The sequence below is a fragment of the Globicephala melas genome, chromosome 4 (assembly GCF_963455315.2).
Source record: "Globicephala melas chromosome 4, mGloMel1.2, whole genome shotgun sequence".
Taxonomy (NCBI): domain Eukaryota; kingdom Metazoa; phylum Chordata; class Mammalia; order Artiodactyla; family Delphinidae; genus Globicephala; species Globicephala melas.
In genome coordinates this window covers 123,895,702-123,912,956 of record NC_083317.1, presented here as the reverse complement: position 1 = coordinate 123,912,956, position 17,255 = coordinate 123,895,702, and the positions used below count along the sequence as shown (strand labels likewise).

Below are 17,255 nucleotides of genomic sequence, written 5' to 3'. Positions count from 1 at the left end.
CATGATTTTTTTTTTATGTGATTAAACAAACCTCTTACTTTACCCCGTGGTTATTGCCGCCAAATAGATATTTTGAAATTCTTTTTTTTTTTTTTCCTGCTCAAATCTTCTACCCTGTCTGAGGCCTTACTCTAATTAAGGCCTCACAGTCCTGCCCATCTTCCCCAGCACTGAGCATGACGTAGAGTCCCTGCCCCGAGGGCCTTACAAGTCAGTGAGACGAGAAAACAAAAGCCACCAGCTGAGAATGTGGTTAAATCCCAGAAGGGCAGTGCCCTTGTAATGTTTTCCCCTTTTCTCTTGTTTCTTGAGCTGTGGAAGGGAAGCGGGGGGACCTTTAGTAGGGAAAGAGAGGGGCATCACTGAAAGATCAGAAAATGCAGGATATTCGGGAAACACTGTGGAAGGGCCATCTAGGAGGCAAAGTGGGGAGAGGGCAGCAAGGAGGCGGGGAGGGGTGTGTGGAAAATCAGAAGGAGGGAACAAAGCGGGCAGTCAGGAGGCAGGCTGCTGTGCTGCACCCTGAAGATGGGGGCGTGGGGTACATGGGAGGAGTGGGAGGGGTTGCAACGAGTAAAAGGAGGCTGGGAGAGCCCCCGAGATGCAGGCTGCGGGCCTGCTGTGTAGGGACTGGGTGCTCTCATGTTCTGTCTGGTTCGTCGGCAATGTTGGCCTTAGGGCTTAACTGTCCCACGTTGACTGTTATGAAAAGCCCGCAGATTGGCATCCTTAAGGGTGATTTATCCCAGAAGCTTATGAAGTTTCTATCCCAAGGCTCCTATTCTACATGCTGAGGATGCCAGAGACCACCCCCCAGCCCTGCTGCCGTCACTTGACCAGAGCTGAGTTAAACTTTAAATGAGCAGATTTTTACATGGGTTGTGACCAAATGCTTTTGGTTTTCCACAAAGCTCAGCCTGGAGATAGACCCCAAATACCCATTTTTAGCAGCAGACTTTAGAAACTCTTTTGCCCAAAGTCACGTTGCCCTCACAGGTGTGCTGCTCTGCTTTTGGAGCCCCCAAAGCCTGTCTTCCTTGCTCTTCACCCACCTTTCCAGGCCCTGGTCTGAGTGCCCGGTAAACCATAACCAGTGGATATTCTGATTGTTTGAATTCCTTGGTCTCCAGGAGCACCGCCCCTGCTGGCACACCAGCGCGTAATGCCGCCATCATCCGGTACTTCTTTTTTTTTTTACATCTTTATTGGAGTATAATTGCTTTACAATGGTGTGTTAGTTTCTGCTTTATAACAAAGTGAACCAGTTATACATATACATATGTTCCCATATCGCCTCCGTCTTGCATCTCCCTCACTCCCACCCTCCCTATCCCACCCCTCTGGTGGTCACAAAGCACCAAGCTGATCTCCCCATGCCAGGCGGCTGCTTCCCACTAGCTATCTATTTTACGTTTGGTAGTGTATATATGTCCATGCCACTCTCTCACTTTGTGCCAGCTGACCCTTCCCCCTGCCCGTATCCTCAAGTCCATTCTCTACTAGGTCTGTGTCTTTATTCCCGTCTTACCCCTAGGTTCTTCATGACCTTTTTCTTTTCTTTCTTAGATTCCATATATTTGTGTTAGCATACGGTGTTTGTTTTTCTCTTTCTGACTTACTTCACTCTGTATGACAGACTCTAGGTCCATCCACCTCACTACAAATAACTCAGTTTCGTTTCTTTTTATGGCTGAGTCACATATATACAATGGAATATTACTCAGCCGGTACTTCTTGCTTAGCTCTTACGGGAACGTGAAGCACAGACTTCAGTTGCTGTGTGAAACTTAGACTCACTTTATTCTGTCATTGAGGGAACTGTGGCCTGGAGAAGTTCTGATTTCTCCAGGTCACTCAGAGAGTTAAGTGGCCACGCCTAACTTCCAGTCCAGTGCACTTTCTGCTAAACCAAGGTGCTTTTAGGTCACGTGGGAAGCCCAGTTCTAAGCCAGAGGTTGGCAGGCTTTTTCCGTAAAGGGCCAGATAGTAAATATTTTAGGCTCTGTGGATCAAGGCAAAAGTGAGGATGATATGTAGGTATTTATATAACAACAAAGAAAATAAATTTCTATGAACTCTTTATTGATGAAATTAAAAACATACTAATATATAATATGAAGTATAATAATAATTATATATATTTTATATATATACACACATAGTGCCATAGATACAGAAATGATTGGCTGTGCCTGTGTCCCAGTAAAATTTCACTTATGGACAATGAAATTTGAATTTCATTTAATTTTCATGTCATGAAATATTATTTTACTATTGGTTTATTTTTTCAGTCATTTAAAGATGTCAAAACCATCCTCATCTTGAAGGTTGTACAAAAACAGGTGACAAGCAAAATTGGCCTGTAGGACGTAGTTTGCGGACCCATTTTCTAAGACAAAAGCTGCAAACTGGGGGCCCATTGGTCAGTCCAACCCATATATGTACTTTGTTTGACTTCTAACAAGAATTTTAATTGAATCCATTGCCAACTTTCTGTTTTCTATTTTTTGAATTGTATTTTTTACTTCTAATTATAAAAGTAATATATATCTACTTTGAATTAATTCGGAATGTTAACATTTTGGCGTGCATTCCTTCAGTCCTTTATCTATGCCTGGCGATTTTTTTAATAGTTGAGATAATATAGACAATTTTGTATCTTCTTTTTATTTACTTAATATCATATCATAAGCATTTTATATCATTTTAAAGTCTCTCATTAACATAATCTTTTAAAACTTTATCGTGAAAATCTTAAACACGCGTACAATATGAAAAAGCTAGTTTAATGAACCCCTGTACAGTCCTCGCCCAGCTTCAACAGTTCTCAATGGCTGGCCAATCTTGTTTCATGTAAATCCTCTCCTGTATTATTTTAAAGCAAATCCCAGATCCTATCGCTTTATTGCTAAATATTTTAGTATGATTCTCTAAAAGACAAGGATACTAAGAGAAGACGCTTTTTTTTTTTTTTGAGGAAATAAATGCTAAAGTATTTAGGTGTGGAAGAGAATGTTTGCAACTTACAAATGATTCAAGAATAAAAATAGCTAAAAAGATATGATTGGAGTGTATATAGTTTTTTGGTACTATTCTTGCAACTCTTCTATAACTTTGAAATAGTTCTAAATAAAAAGTTTTAAAAATATGGAATCCTAAAAAAAATATTGATTAGTAAGAAAGAAAAATAACCACATGATATTGCTTTACAAATGAACTTATTTACAAAACAGAAACAGACTCACAGAGAACTTACAGTTACCAGGGAGGAAGGGTTGGGGTAGGGAGAGTTACGGAGTTTGGGATTGACATGTACACACTTGCTATATAAAAAAAAAAAAAAAAGGAAGAAAAAGAAAAAGAACCACAGCATCATTATCACACCAAAAAATAACAGTAATTCTTAAATAACTTCAAATATCATAGTCAGCATTCAGATTTGTCCAGTTAGGTCATTTAAAAAAAAAACAAACAAAAAAACTTGTTCAAAGCACAATTCCAAATGAGGTCCATACAGTCCAATTAATGTTCCCTTAAATTTCACTTAATCTATAGGTTTCCTTCCCTCTCTTTCTTTCATCCTTGCTATTGTCATAAAAATTTTGTTGAAGAAACAATTTGACTCATAGAGTTTCCCGAAATCGGAAATTTCAGATTACATTCCTTGGTGCTGTTTTTTGTTGTTTTTAAATTTAATTTTATTTGTTTATTTTTTATACAGCAGGTTCTTATTAGTTATCTATTTTATACATATTAGTGTATATATGTCAATCCCAATCTCCCATTTCATCCCACCACCCGTCCCCCAACTGCTTTACATGTTCCTCTGTCTCAGAGACTTTCTGTAAAATGGTCATTACAGCTAGAGACCTGATCAAGACACAGAATATATTTTATATAAAAATCCTGATTTGGGCTTCATTGGAAAATTCTGCAGATCTGGCATTACCACCTGGCAACAATTGGTCTGGGGCTGGGTAGTGACAACCCCATTCCCCATTTAGGTGGGACATGAATGATCCTGTAGGCCCCAGTTCCTACTGCTTCCTGCCTGGCTCCCAGGGGCGGGAAGCTGCCACCTGCATTCTACACACTGCCTCTGCAAGGCCCTTGGTAGACTTCTCAACACGACATCACAGGACGCTTTTCAGGAATGTAGTGGAGATTAGAGAAGATGATTTGGACAGGGACTTTCTTAAAATGCTTAAAGGGAAAGAGAGAAGCAGCCATATAAGAGGGAGCCAAGCGACAGAACTTGGTGAGTACCCAGGATGAGGGGAAGAGAGAAGTAAAACAATAAATTAAATTAATAGTGCGTGAAGAATGGGAGGCAGAACGAGTTACAGATTCCTAACCCATGGTGGGAAACAAAGGAAGCAAGTGGGTTTCAAAGGGACACACTTTAGATTTTTTCCTATGTAATGATAACATTGAAACCTTAAAAAAGAGAAAGAAGGGGGGCAGTAAATAAATTGGCCAAGAGTCTTAAATCAGAAAGCTGAAACAGGCAGTTGTAACATAACAGAAATCATGTGGGGATTAAGTGAAATGAGGTACAAATCAAGGACAGCTTCCTAGAAAAGGCCGCTAGAAAAGGATCAGGGGCCATGCTGTGGAGATGTTGAAGAACTAGTAGAAATTTAAGAGAGGAGAGAATCTTAAAAGTCTTAGGATATTTTTTTCTTATTTGCAAATGCATTGAAATGACAAATATTATAAGGATATAAAAATATATCACATTTAGTTGTTTTGAAAGGAATACATTTTTACAGAAAAGAATAAAATTATGACAAGTTGGGACGTTCTTGGAAATTTCCAGATAATTCCCCATACTAAGAAGAATGATTAAGAGAGAGAATCTGTGACCGGTTATGAGGAAGGGTGGAAAATTTTGAAGGACAGTCTGATTATGTAAGTTTTAGGCTGTGGTGTTTAAAACTGTTGCCGTGATATTTTAGTTATTAATAACAATTTAGGGGAAATCTACTCACTTTTGGAGAAACATTTGGCCCTAGTGAGAAAGAAATGCTACTGTTTATGAATTCCAAAGTGGATGTAAGGAGCCATTCACTTGCTAAGCCTCTTAGGAAAGCCAGAGCCGATTTCACCCTTAGCAAGCTGTTGACAGCATCTGATCAAGGTATCACCTGAAACATGTTAGCAGCACAGAAAGTGAAGTCAGACCTATATTTAAAATCCCTTTATGTCATTCCCCATGTGACCCTGGCAGCCTATCCATGGAAAATTTCCATGGTATAAAAGTTGCTTTACATATGGGAACTACGATTCTTACTGGTTGGATGGTAGGAACTTTGAATACTTGACCTCAAGCACCGACAGCCGTATGCAGATGCTTCACGCGTGTTATCCCATTTAACTGTCAAAAAGCCCTATGAGGTAAGCGTAATATGAAAATCAGCCCCATTTTACAGATGAGCAAGCCAAGGCTCAGGGAGGTTAAATAATTTGCCTAAAGTCACACAGTGAGTAGCTTTGTAATTGACAAAGCTGGGCTTTAAACCCAGGCAGGCAGAATCCAAAGGCCAAATTGCCTCACTCTTCCACCTCCCACCTTCCAACCGCTGGGCAGCACAGAGAACAGCACCTCATACTGGCACTTCCCAACTAGAAGTTCCTAATCCCTATGCCTTAGTTTTCCCAAAAGCCTCAGTGGAAACACATCAACTTGCAATCAGACCACAGATTTCCTTAGTTTGGAATCCATGATTAACAACGTGTTCGCTCAGGTTTTGTAGCTGATTGGCAATTACGTATACAAAAACATTGCAGGATTGTTGGGTTTTTTTAAGTGCGAAGATGAATCCTCAGTTAATAAATGCAGTTTAGTGGAATAGCTCTTTCTGAACGTGACCCACGGAGAAAGAATAAAGGGCACTGGATTTGAGGAGGTTGCGACCTGCTAGTGTACGTGTGTGTGCAGGTTGCCCAGTCTATCAACCTTCAAAACCCTGTCTTTATTTTTAAATTACATGATGCTTTAATTTGACTTTAAGTCAGTATATTTCTCTGTGATTATTAAAATGTTTTAACCGCTTTGTATGCAATATTGGAATCTCCTTTATTCATCAGAATGATCACAATCTTAAAACGTGATCAGGAACTAGGATGCAGAATTGTGTACGCTGTATTCCAAGCTAAAAACAGGATGTAAGGCGTGCAAAGAACCTACTTCTTATCCTTGATAAATTGTAACCTGGGAATGAATCTTTTCAAAAGAAACTTTTAAAATAAGACTCATACTACCAAAAGGCAGGGAACATGGATGGTTTTGTAGAAAACAAACAAAACCTGTACATTAGAGCACTAGGCTGTTAGCTCCTCCGCAGGGCGAGTTTGTGGCAGGCCTCAGTAAATACTTTCTCAATGAGCAGTCCCTGAATCTTGGACGAGAGATCCTAGCAGGCAGTCAGTGCGCTTTATTTCAGGCAGAGGCCCGGGTCTTTTGCGTGAACTAGCTTTTATAGCACGTTAGGAAAATCAATCTAGGCCTCTCCTGTCAGCCGTGGGAAAGCGCAGGTGACACTCGATTCCTGAGAATTTAAATTAAAACTGCAGTTGACTTCTCTGAAGCCTGACTCTTAAATGTGCAAAGGTTAGATGTTCTCTGGAATCTGGTTGCAGAACCCAGGGACCCCTCTGCGGACCCAGGCCTGGTTCTGATGGTGACTAGGCTCTGTGGCCGTAAAGCCCCTAACGCGGCTGCCCTCGCGGCAGGTTCTGAATTGTGTTCTCCCCCATGAGAGGGAGGCGGAGGCCGCTGCTCCCTTCCTGGCGTTTGGGGCCGTCGTGGGTTCCCCCCACCCCGCCCCGGCCTGAGGCCTCGCGGGGTCGTAGTACGTCCCGAGGCCGGGTCCTGGGCGCGTTGACGCTCCGACATCCGGCCCGCGGCTAAGGCCGGGGAGCCCTCTTCCCGGCCAGGCTGCGTCCCCAACCCCACGCCGGGGGCGGGCCGGGCCGGCCGAGCCGAGCCGCCGGCGTCCATTTTCTGGGCGGTGCTGCGAGACGCCGCGGCCTGACTCGCGGGTCCGGAAGCGCCATGGACCCCCGGGGAACGCGCTCGCGGGGCAGCGGCCGAGCCCTGTAAGTGCCACCGCAGGGGCCGTATGCGGGGCGGGTGGGCGAGACGCGGCCGGCCCGCCCCCTCTTCTCTCAGGAGGGAGCCTCGAAACCCGGCAGGGGAACGCTGGCGCAGGGCTGGGAGCTCCGCGGACGTCGGAGACCCGAGCTGCTACGGCGACCCGGCGCCCGCAGGTGCCGGGACGCCCGGGCCCGCGCCCTGGGGGAGGGGGTCTAGCCGCAGGGTCGGGCACGTTACGCCGCAGCGAGTGGCCCATCTGCGCGGCTGTGCTGGAAGGTGGGGGGCCGGGGACAAATGCGCACCCAAGGGCTGGGGACGTGACGGGCGCCAGTCCAGCAGGCTTGGGAACTGCGCTAACAGCCGCATCTCCCCTCTCCGGGACTGCGACTCGGACCCCGGTCCTGACCCATCGGGAACCTGAGCATTTCCTTGGTCGAACACCAGAGCCCCTGGAATTGAAGGGGACGTGCAAAGGCAGGGCCCTGCCCCCAGGGGCTTGCAATCTCAGCTTTCTACTTCGGCAGTAGTTAAGTCTCTTCTATTGGTACAACATGACCGCCCGCTGTTAGCCACTTCTTTGCAGGGTATATTATAAATCACCTGAGATTTTAGTCTGTCCGCGGTGCCACTTTATAACTCCTCTGCTATAGGTAAGTGACTAATTCCATTCTGGACTTTGGCCCAAATTGAATATCTCTTCTCAGGATCCATTATGGATGATACGTATTACGGTGCTTTATACATATTTTAAAGGTTAAAGAGTTTTCTCCTAATTATCAAGCTCAACTGTTCGGTCAGGTTCTCATGGTTAAAAAGCGTAGGATTAAGTCCGCGGTTTCAGAGAAACTTCTGGTGAGGTACTATCTCTGAGTGTAGTGTTTTTCCAACAAGAGTAGAGACCCATTAGAAGATTGCGAAATCAGTTTAGTGGGTTACTACCGGATTTTTTTGAAGATATAGAATATATAATGCAATATAAAAAATAATAGAGTAGACTAGAAAATATCAGAGTGCATTGCACATAATAAGAGTAAGCATTGTTTTTTAGGCTTTGGGGTTTCATTTTATATAATATGATTTTTAAAAATGGTGGGTCACTGTCAAAGTTTCTAAACCCTGACTAACAGGTTAATAACCCAGGGTTTGGAATCAGTTGAACCTGCATTTAAGTCCCAGGTCTAACATAAACTAGCTCTGTGACCTTGAATAGATTCCGTGACCTTTCAGAGCCTCTTTATGTAGCTGTAAAAATGGGGGAATGTCTCCTGTGAGGACTATATGAAGTCGCATGTGTCAGTCACTTTGCTCAGTGCTTTACTTACAGTAGGTGTTCAGTGCACAGGCTAATTGCAATCACTTTTGTTGCTGATATATTCAGTCCTGGCACCCAGTTATGGGACACTGCTTTTTTTCTTCTTTTTAGATCTCGATGCGGTGGAGATGGAAGACTCAGAACCAAGGATTTCCAAGTGATTTCTTCCAAAGCACGAGAAACTAACTCTGTTAAGCCTGCTCTGTTCTAACTGAGGTAACTGAATTTACATCTCTCCGTACTCTACGTGAAATAGGAAATGTTTTTTCTGAGGGACTGAACCACTCCCAAGGAGCTTATGATTTGCTGCCAGCGATCCACCAGGTTTGGGGATTACAAAGTGACAATGACATTTAGGCGAGCTGTTGTTAAGGAGACATGAAGGGGGAACTAAGGGCTTCTCATTCCAGTTCTGTCAGTGACTGTCGTGGGAGGTTCTGTAGGTCTCTTCTTCAGGCCGGAAGGACCCACAGACGTCACTGAGGCCCAGAGAGGTTAAATGACTTTTCAGAGAGACCCAGTGGGCTGGGTGGGGAAAGGCCTGGGGCTCGCATCTCGATCGCTCAGTCATACAGTCAGCTTCTGGGCCTGCTGCAGGGTGACCACCGTGCTAGGCGCTGAGGATACAAGCGTGAAGAGCCCGTCCCCAGGACACACACTGTTTGCATAGATGAGTATTGACAGCCCAGAACACTAAACTTCACCTTTGAGGCATAGACAGGGCCCCAGATAGTGATAATAACAACTATCATTTATCAAGCACTTTTGTGTGTGAGTGCAAGGCAGTGTGTTAAGGGCTTTAAGTGCTGTGTTTTTACTCACTCCTCACAATAACCCTGTGAAGTAAGGAAGAAGAGATGTGAAGGCTTGAAATGTGAAAATGCAGGCAGGTCGTAGAGGGCTTTGCGTCTCAGACCACACTTAGGATGCACATTCGGTATGTAAAGCACAATGCTAGCGCCGTGAAGTTCAAGGGAAAGTGCTTGCCCTCTAGGACCTTATAACCTTAACTCCAGAGAGGTGGAGTCAGGTGGGCAATGCCTGACATTAGCTTCTCCCCCCTTCACCTGCTTCCCCGGCAGTCAGTTGGAGCGGATCCGGAAGAGACCAGAGTAGTTGATACATCATACTTCTGGCCCTTCAATGCAAGTTTTCATTTTATTCAAATGTAACATACCTTTCCATCCACTTGTGAATACATACGCTTTTAATTTATAAACAATAGTAAGGGCTTCTCTGAATTCATTTGTTTATTTGTTCATGCAACAAATGTTTATTGAGCTCCTACAAGGCACTTACTTGGGTATTCAAGACCAAACATATGACTGTGTTTTTACAGTCATGATAACGGTCATGCGCATTCTCTTAGCAAGGAATTATCGTTCAACTATTAGAATTTTCCTGTTAACATGCTAGAATATTGGCTGCAAGGATGTTGGAGATTAACCCATAAATAGGATTCCAACTGGATAAGTAGGAAAATCTTTTTTAAAATCTTAAAATCTTCAGAAAGGAATTTCTTTTAATTTTTTGATTCTGCTGTTACTGTCACCTTTACATAGAGGCCTTTTCTTTGTCCACTTAACCTATCGGCAGAGGAAAAAGCAGTTTGGCGAGGGGGCTTTCCTTGACTTGAAATGCTCTCCTCTTTTAGCTTGTAGGCCGCACAAGACACTGAATGTTCAGAAGTAAAGCAATTTAAGAGCTACTTTAATTTACAAGGTACAAAGTTAGAGGTAGCTCCAGTGATTGCATTAAGTAACAGAAATCAGGCTGTAAGCCTTGAATGCTACTTGTAATAAACTTAAGCTTCAAGTGGAAAACGTTTGAAACTCCAAAAGGAGATGTTGAGTATGAATGTGCTTTGCAAACTTCTAGGAGTTCTATAAATGTTACAGCGAATACTTATCGAGTACCTACTATGAGATTGGAAGGAAAGGCAGAAACCAGAGACAGGGAGACCAGTTAAGACAAGGACCACAGTCCACCAAGGAAAAGGCAGGGTTGGGGGGAACTCAGGGAAGACCGGAAATGGGTGATAGCCGTGAAACAGGAAAGGAACAGACACGAAGGGAAAAATTGACACAATCTGTTATCTGATTTCCAATCTACTCAATTGGAAATCTTGAGTAGAGAAGAAATAGCTAAAGTTGACACTGAGATATCCAAAGCAGCGGCACCCATGAAGATACTTGGAGGGAGGTGAGGGGCTGCATTTTAGAGGGGCTGAGTTTGAAGTGTTGAGGTATGATGTCCCCCAGACGATCAGCGACTTTGTACCCCGGAGGAAGGCCAGGGCTAGTTTGGGAGACACTGGGTTGTGAGAAAAAGTCGAGAGGTGAGAGAGGAGATTTTTCCGGTGGGAGACTCTAGGGAAGCAAAGCTTGAGGGTGGAGCCTTATGAGAAAAGAAGGACCCAGGGAGGACCTAGAGAAAAGTCAGGCAAGAGAGTGAGGAAGAAGGGCTTCCCTGGTGGCGCAGTGGTTGAGAGTCCGCCTGCCGATGCAGGGGACACCGTTTCGTGCCCCGATCCGGGAAGGTCCCACCTGCCGCGGAGCGGCTGGGCCTGTGAGCCGTGGCCGCTGAGCCTGCGCGTCCGGAGCCTGTGCTCTGCCACGGGAGAGGCCACAGCAGTGAGAGGCCCGCATACCGCAAAAAAAAAGAGAGTGAGGAAGAACAAGAGAACAGGGCTCCAGAAGCCAGAGCAGGGTGTTTCCCAGAGGAGGGAGCCTGGAGTGTTAGACGCAGGAGGAGGAGGGTTGAGGCCCAGGAGGGCCACTGGTTTGACAAGCGCTAGATCACATGTTTGTTGGTGTTCTCCTTTCCTTTGTTGGTGTTTTCCTTGCAGAATGAATATCAAGTGGTTTCATTTGCAAAAAATTCGTAGCTTGCGCAAATGAAGAGTCACTGTTAAATTTGATCCTCGCAAGCCCCAAAACACATTTCTGATTACTAAAATTCAGGCTGTTAAATGTGGTTTTAATGGTAGTCATCCACTTTATTCTGTTGTCAACAGATTGACCAAAGACGATCCGTTGATAGAAAGCTTTTTAAAAACTACATTTCTGTTGACGCAAAGGTTTCTAACAGTAATTAAATTTGTATTTTGCCTTTTACCATATGGCTGTTGTATGACATGAGAGAGAGAGAGAGAGAGAGAGAGAGGGAGAGAGAGAGAGAGTGTGTGTGTGTGTGTGTGTGTGTGTGTGTGTGTAAGTGAGAGTGTGTGTGTGTTTTCATGGGCATATGAGCTTAGTACAATGGAATGAGAAGGCTGGGGTCAGATAAATCTAGTTTCACAACCTAGCTGGGCCATTTTCCAGGGTTGTGACTTCAGAAAAGTTACTCTCTAAGCCTAACTTTTTCCATCCATAACTCAAATAGGATTATTTTGAAGATTGAGTAATATATAATTTGCTCAGGATCTATACTATAGTAGGCAATTAATAAATGCTGATTCCCTTCCCCTTAAAACTTTTTTTAGGTATATATATTTTTGCATAATATTCATCTATACACAAAGCCTTAGTTTTGTCATGGAAAGAGCATACCTCCCACGATAGCTAACCTATCCTGTGAGAGTTCAAGTGACCAGTAGTTTAGTACGGATAAGAATCCACTTGGGGAATTTATTAAAATGTAGGTTCCCAGGTCCCTAGCACAGAGATTCGAATTCAGTAAATTTCAGGTGGGACCCCTGAGAATCTTCATTTTAAACAAGCACTGCTGTGATGAAGGTTAACAAATGCCAGTTTCTAGGAAGCAGAGGAAGGGTGTAAACCTGAGACTTGATAGGCTGATTTCAATTCCATGAAGATATGCCTGTGCTCGAAATTCTTACATTTGTGTTATTCATGTTTACGGATTATATTTGCAATGAGATAAAAACACATGGATCCCAGATGTGAAGGAACGGTGGTCTTATCGCACCTCACTATCGCCATCCACGGTATATCCACGGCAGTACTGGGTGACATACAGCCCCCAAATCATCTTCTTTTCCCTGCAGAGTAAGTGGTGACACCCTGTCGCTATGCCCAGAGTTTGCAAAACCAGCGTAACTTTAAATGTTGTTACCAATAATATATTTAATGGCAGTAACGGTGCACAATCACGCCATTAAAATATTTTGATGCATTTGTCTATCTGACTCTGTGTCTTCTGGTTGATAAACATCTGTGTCATTATATATCCTTTGTTCTCCGCATCTTGGAATCATATAATTTTTAGTTCACATTGTTCCCGACCTCATTTTATAGATGAGAGAAAAATTTATCCTTTTTTCCCCTCCTAGTCCCAGCTCTCTTCTTTGCTTATTCACAGGAAAGGATTGAGACATATAAACATGCTTGGTGTTAAGCTATGTATGGAGAATATAAAACATATTTGACTTGTGTATATTAAATTGCACTTTACGTTCCTTGTACGTAATTTACAAATCAGATGACTCAGTGGGGATATGTTTATTAAAAAACAATACTGAGTCATTTTATAACTGTTGTTGGCATTCCATTGATGGTTTGCTTCTTTTGGAACAGGATGCCAATGTCCTGGAGCCTTGCCTAGAATCAGGGTTTCTCCGTCTATACCCATAGCCCTTGAGGAGAGAAGAGAGAACAGAATTTCATGAAGTCCATTCTATACCTTACGTGCATTATCTCAGCCATCTTATTAGAATCTCCACATAACCCGGTGTGGTAGAAATTGAGGCAAAGAGGTTCAGTAATGCGGCAGATGTTGTAGAGATGAGATTTTCGCGCCCTGGGCTCTTATCTGGCTCCAAAGTCCAGCCTCCTCTCTCCACACCCCGCGTAGTTTCCCCAGCCACATAGTGAGACTATGAAATAGATCATTGTTCCTGATTGTGGCTTAGAGACCCTTGTCCCTGGTATTACAGTAACCTCAGAATTTTTGACAAGAAGCAAATGGACGAAGGTAATGTGCAAACTTGAGTTAGTTCAACAAATATAAACTATGTGCCAGGTACCAGATCAGGACTCCACCCTCGTGGGCCCTATCTTTGTCACCTATTCTTATCTACCATCCAAGTGCTGCTGCAGGCTTTTCTTTTAGAGTGAAAACACCAATGGATTTCTGCACTGATAAGATCAAGATTTGTGTCTTGCTATAGCTGTGCAGGTCCTTGTGTGGGGCTAAGTGTTCCCAGAGTCGCTCTGTCACTTCGAAAGTTTAAAACAGTTCCTTAGGGGATTGCCCGGAGGTGCACAATAAGTGTTGTTGATTACCCTCTGAGACCCTGAGGAAGTCTACAGGGGGCCAGGGAAGGAGCCTAGAGCCCTGCAGAGGGGGTCTGGGGAGAGGTCAAAAGACCACCGTGTATGAGACAGGACTGGAGGCTTGGCAGTTCTTCCCGTGACCCACTGTGCAACCTTGGGAAAGAAAGTCACGTAACTTTGCAGGCTTGATTTCCTCAGCTGTAACTGGAGAAGGTTTGGCTCAGTGATGGCAAAGGCCCCTAAACAGAGGTGCTGAAGCGAGCATATGGCAACTTCACGTCTGAGGCATGCCAGGGGTCCCGGATTGCAGAGCTTCCTCCGACTGTCCACGAAGGGATACTAGTACTGGCCAGACCTCAGGTTCTGCCTTTACCCCATACGCTTTTGAGGAAAGTGCATGAATTTAAGAGTGAGAGAGATTGTCTGCTTTGGAGGAAATAAGGATTTTTACTGGCTGGCAATCAATCAAAAGGTGACAAAATGGGAGGTAGGGAATCACGGTTTGAAATTTTATGGCTAGGAAGAACCTTAGAAACTAGCCCAACCTCTTTGCATTCCAGATAAGGGAACGGAAGTGCAGGGAAGTCATAGGATTTGCTCAGGGTCACACCGCTAGTGGCAAACTGGGAACAGAAGCCAGTGTCCCTTGCCCGTCCAGTACGCTGTCTGCAGAAACAGGTAGGTCCTGTCCTAAGGCAGATTATCAGGAGAGCAGGAGGTGGCAGTCAGTAAGCAAAGCCTAAGGAGGCACTGGCACTCCACAACTATTCTGTTGGGGAGAGCAGCCTATCATGCCTGCTGGGCTTCTCACAGACATTGCTAAAAGGACACTACGGTGCACACTTTCTGACCCATCGAAGCCCTGGGCTTCTTGTCAACTAAGATAATGAAGAACATTTCTTTTTAATCTGGGAGAGGCAGAAGGCTGTCTCCTGTTTTTTAAAGCACTTTCCCTCTCTTATGTAAATGAAAATTACTAAGGTCTACAATAATGTAGTTTCAAGAGGAATGAAACATTTTCTCAGGGAGTATGAAGAGGAAGACCCAGCTCACACACCCCACGTTGCTGGCCACGCCTACGTGCGTGTTCATCACAGGGTGCCCCGTTGTCACGAGAAATCCAGTGGCTGTACAAATGCTACAGGGACATCCTGGGGTTATTTCAGTAACCCCTGAAGGCCGGCTTTGTGCCAGGTGAGATAGATAGGAGCTGCCACTTCCTGCTTTGTGAGTTGGATGTTGTTTCTAGGTCCCGTTTTGTTTGTGTTAGTTTTCCTGTTCGTGTGTTAGAACAACTTCTGACTATTTGCAGAGTTGATTACCACTAGATAATAAGACCAGCGATTCAGTAAAAACAAAGCTGAATTTATTATCTTCCCAGACAAGAGAGACTGGCGTTCAGAGTCAGTCTCCCCAAACGTATAAGCGTTTTTCATGCAAGCATGGAGATTTCTGATTAGTTCTGATGGAATGCTGATTCGCTTCTAGACCAAAGTGAGGATTTTCTGTTTCCAAAACCTACTCGGCATTCTGGTCTGTCCCTGCGTAGGCCTATTTATTCTGGTCTTGTGGTCCTTGACCCGAACTCGGAGAGCAGGGGTGCCGGGGTCTCGGGTGGCCCTTGGTGCTCATGGGGGTAGGCAGTAGCCAGTCGTAGCAGCTGCGTCCCGGGTGCCTGCTGCCGATTCCTCCTGTTGTGTGTTCTGCCCTTTCCTTTGCACTAATGCACGTTCCACCTTTGCTTTAAAACGGGAAGGGGTGGGAGGACCACTTTGAGGAAGCAGAAGGCGCTGGGATACATGGAAAAAGGGATGACGTGGCAGTGAAATGAAGCCCCGAATGGGGTTTTTCTCAGATGTTAGAGAACTGGCCTACCCCGGGTGCTGTGCTAAATCAGGTTTTAAAAAAAAAAAAAAAAGAAAAAGCCTGACCTTTAAAGTTTTTCCTGTCAAGGTCTAGCAATTCTGGAGTTCCTTTAGCCCCTGTACCCTGCAAGTTGACTTTTTGCACAGAAAAAGAGTGAAATGTTCTCTCAGAAATTGCCTGGGAGAACGTGTTTTTCTCTAAATGAATATGCACTGCAAAGTGAGTTCTTACCTTGTTTTGTTGTCTATTTAATATTCTTAATGTTCATCTTTGTTTTTTGACGTTTTTCAGGAAACCACTCAGGAGCTTTGTACCATGTTCGAATGATCTGTGTTAAGACTTTCTTTTCTATTTAATGATAGGCATTTCCAATATGATTTGCGCGTCTCTCTATTTTAGGAAATACTTTTCGAGGCCTTTAATTGTTTCTCTTTTATGAATCTTAAACGGGAGTCTTACATCCAATCCTAGCAGCTACCTTCCATTAAACATGACCTATTTTTCCCCCCATGAGGTTTCCTGACTCAGGGAGGAAAATAAAAGTCGGGTGATTAGTCATTGTGGCGTTCAGCAAACAAATACTTTGGAGGCCATGATTTATGTTGCTGGTCGGAAAAAGAGGCTATATCTGCCTTTAGACAATGACTCTTGTGAAAGGTAAGTGCCCTGTGTTCCCAGAAGGTCCCCAGAGTGCCCCTGTTTGTTGCGTTCAGGTTTCTAAAACCCGGTGGCCATTTTCTGTGAGTTTGAATCCCTGTGTTAAACTCCTCCCCCTGTGGAGTCTATGAGCATTTGTTTTCTAAAATGAAAGCACAGGCAGAAACTCGAGCTGTTCTACAGAACAGCCTGTTCTTTAGATGTTTTTTTTTTTTTTTAGATCAGTGTATCTAAAGCATAATTTTTCTAAACAGTCTATTGTGGGTTTTTATCTACAGTGGGTTTGTGTTTGTTCGGGGAATTTTACTTTTTTTTAAATGCAGACAACATATTTATTGATGTAATTGCTCCCTGTTCCCCTCACCCCCAGATAATTTCACTCTGAAACAGGTGAGCAGGGGAACTATTTGGATATCTACTGCCAGAAACCTTCATTTAGTTTTAATCAAATTTCTTTGGGGGTAAAATTGGCAAAAGTCAACTGGAACTTAGTTCCTTTCGTACTCTTCCCTGCCCCCCCCCCGCCCCCCATCCCCGCCCAGCAGTTTTCCCCAGTCAGTTTCTTTTGTCTAAACCATCGTGCATCCATTTGTGTGTCTGGCCAGAGTCTTTGTAGCATTCCCGCAGTACAGAAAAGCTTCTTTGCCTCTGATTGTACGTCAGACTGGCCGGTGGGCTTGCCTGAGGGCCCTGCCGGTCACCTGCATCTCCTGAATCCTAGTTTGCGGTGACTTTCACAATCCCATGCTGCCTCAGAGATCTGTGCTGTCATGGCTGGCCTCTTTCCAGAGATTGTGGTATTGCCAGCAGTGGCTTCAAACTGGAAAAGTGGGAGGTGGAAGAGAAGTGATGGAAAACATGAGAGGAAGGATTGTGGAAAACAGAAGAGAAGGAAATGTGTGTGCAAGGAAAGTATGTACATGGACTCAACTAAATATCTGGGAGCCCAGGTCTATAAAAGTGGTCTCTGTGCCTTGGCATTTTGTGTCTGGATCCAGGTGGGGAACCACTGTGAATGTGGGGCTGTCTGTTGATGGTGGGGAAGAGGCATGGCAGAGCTGGGCAAGAACACCAGAGGCTCGGG

At 44.2% G+C, this 17,255-nt stretch overlaps 1 protein-coding gene across 14 annotated transcripts in view; it reads left to right on the top strand.

Annotated features, from left to right (window-relative positions):
- The window catches only part of ZBTB38 (zinc finger and BTB domain containing 38), a 75,907-nt gene that overhangs the window by 25,522 nt on the left and 33,130 nt on the right, over positions 1 to 17,255 (top strand). For 9 of the 14 annotated variants that reach the window (XM_030873336.3, XM_030873337.3, XM_030873338.3 and 6 more), the window contains one exon: positions 8,523 to 8,627. The gene's annotated coding sequence lies outside the window, so the exon portion shown is untranslated. Of the gene's footprint in view, positions 1 to 1,060; positions 1,179 to 6,386; positions 7,102 to 7,337; positions 7,750 to 8,522; positions 8,628 to 17,255 lie in introns of those variants that run through there. The other 5 variants (XM_060298542.2, XM_060298538.2, XM_060298539.2 and 2 more) reach the window with 3 other exon arrangements.